This window comes from Myotis brandtii, unplaced genomic scaffold (genome assembly GCF_000412655.1).
Source record: "Myotis brandtii unplaced genomic scaffold, ASM41265v1 scaffold743, whole genome shotgun sequence".
NCBI classification, from domain to species: Eukaryota; Metazoa; Chordata; class Mammalia; order Chiroptera; family Vespertilionidae; genus Myotis; species Myotis brandtii.
The window spans coordinates 1,463,211-1,465,468 of NW_005370960.1; the positions used below are offsets into that span (position 1 = coordinate 1,463,211).

Consider the following 2,258-nt stretch of genomic DNA (forward strand, 5'->3'; position numbering starts at 1 on the left):
AGTTCCTCATGTTGTGAGCCAACCATAAAATTATTTTCGTTGCTACTTCATAACTGTAATGTTGCTACTGTGATGAATCGTCATGTAAATATCTGATATGCAGGATGGTCTTAGGCGACCCCTGTGAAAGGGTCGTTCGACCGCCAAAGGGGTCGCGACCCACAGGTTGAGAACCGCTGCATCAATGGAACCAAAAGCAAGTTCTTTTTTAAAAAAATCAATAAAGCCCTAACTGGTTTGGCTCAGTGGATGGAGTGTCGGACTGAAGGGTCCCAGGTTCGATTCCGGTCAAGGGCATGTACCTTGGTTGTGGGCACATCCCCGGTGGGAGATGTGCAGGAGGCAGCTGATCGATGTTTCTCTCTCATCCACAGGATGGTCTGCACTGGGGGGCCCGGGGTCCCTGCAGGAGCGGGAGGAGCATAAATATCTGAGTGGAATGAAAACGAAAACACAGCAGAGCCCCGGCCGCTGCCCACGCCGACCGTGCGCGGAAGTTCGCAGCCCAACGTTCATGTCAGAAGAGAAAACGGTCTCAAATGCGTGGCCTCGGTTTCCACCAGCCCTGGCTGGTGTGGCTCCGTGGACTGAGGGCCCGGGTTCGATTCCCGGTCAGGGCACAGGCCTGGGCTGTGGGCTGCACCCCAGTGTGGGGCGTGCAGGAGGCTGCCGATCCGTGATTCTCTCATCATTGATGTTTCTATCTCCCTCTCCCTTCCTCTCTGAAACCAATAAAATTTTTTTAAAGAAACTACAAGAAGAGCAATTTAAAACCAAAATAAGCAAAAGAAACAAAATAACACAAATCAGACAGGAATTTATTAAAATAGAAGATTAGAGACATCAATGCAGCGGTTCTCCACCTTCTGGCCCTTTAAATACAGTTCCTCAGGTTGTGACCCAACCATAACATTATTCTCGTTGCTACTTCATAACTGTAACGTTGCTACTGTGATGAATCGTCATGTAAATATCTGATATGCAGGATGGTCTTAGGTGACCCCTGTGAAAGGGTCGTTCAACTGCCAAAGGGGTCGTGACCCACAGGTTGAGAACCGCTGCTTTAGATGAAGCAGTCCAATCTGAATTTGAATCAAGACAATAAAAGCTGTGTACAGTTGTCCAGATGGATTAATATGGATCCAATCCATTATTTTTGAACCTCAAAACGCTCACTTGTGAAGGGAAAGAATGATAGGAACATCCTTATTCTTTTTAAAAATATATATTTTTATTGATTTCAGAGAGGAAGGGAGAGGGAGAGAGAGATAAAAACATCAATGATGAAAGAGGATGCCCCAGCCGACTTGGCTCAGTGGATAGAGCATCGGCCTGTGGACTGAAGGGTCCTGGTTCGATTCTGGCGATGTTTCTAACTCTCTATCCCTCTCCTTTCCTCTCTGTAAAAATCAATAAAATATATTTTCAAAAATAAAATAAAATAAATAACTAAAGCTGGCAAACCTCCAGGCAGAACGATCAAGAAAGAAAAACAGAGACACCAGTTACCGAAATCAGGAATGAGAGAGGTCGCACCAGAGTCTACAGACCTCGGGGTGACGAGAAACACTGCGAGCAACTTGAATAAACGGACAGATTCCTTGGAAATAAAAGAACCACCAAGCTCCTCAAGGCAGCAGCGCAGAGGCCCGGCGGCCCCGTCTGGAGAAACTGGGTTTGTAGCTAAACGCTCCACAGTTGAACCCCCCTCCCCGACGGCTCCACCACGAAACGCGGCCACACGCTCAGGCAGGAGACGACACCGTCTGCGCAGACTCCCGGGAAGCCGGCCGGAGGACGCCCCAGGCCCCTGTGGGCGAGCACGCATGACCCTGACCTCACAGACGGGGCAAGGGAGCCGGAGTGACATCCCTCAGGATCGCAGACGGAAAAACTCGCAACAAATCCTTAGCAAATCAAAGCCAACAACACATCAAACGGCCCCCCGCCGCCCGCGCCCCGCTGTCCGGGAGCAAGGTCGTTCTAACATCCGCCTGCGTCTGCGAGTCGTCACACAGGGACTAGAAGGGAAACACCGCGTGACCGTCCCGACAGACGCAACCACACGCTGGACAAAAGCCAGCATCCGGTCCTGACAGAAACTCGCAAAAGGAGAATAAAAGGAAACGTCCGCAACTTGGTGAAAAGCACCCACGACCCGGCCGCGCTGTCGTCACGCGTGGTGGAGACGGACACCCTCCCGTGAAGATCAGACCAAGACAGGAGCCGGCTCGGCCCGGCCCAGGGCCCCCGCCAGG

At 51.0% G+C, this 2,258-nt stretch overlaps 1 protein-coding gene across 1 annotated transcript in view; it reads right to left on the reverse strand.

Annotated features, from left to right (window-relative positions):
* ADCY1 (adenylate cyclase 1 (brain)) overlaps positions 1-2,258 on the reverse strand; it is a 31,069-nt gene that overhangs the window by 25,639 nt on the left and 3,172 nt on the right. The gene's annotated exons all lie outside the window — the stretch shown is intronic.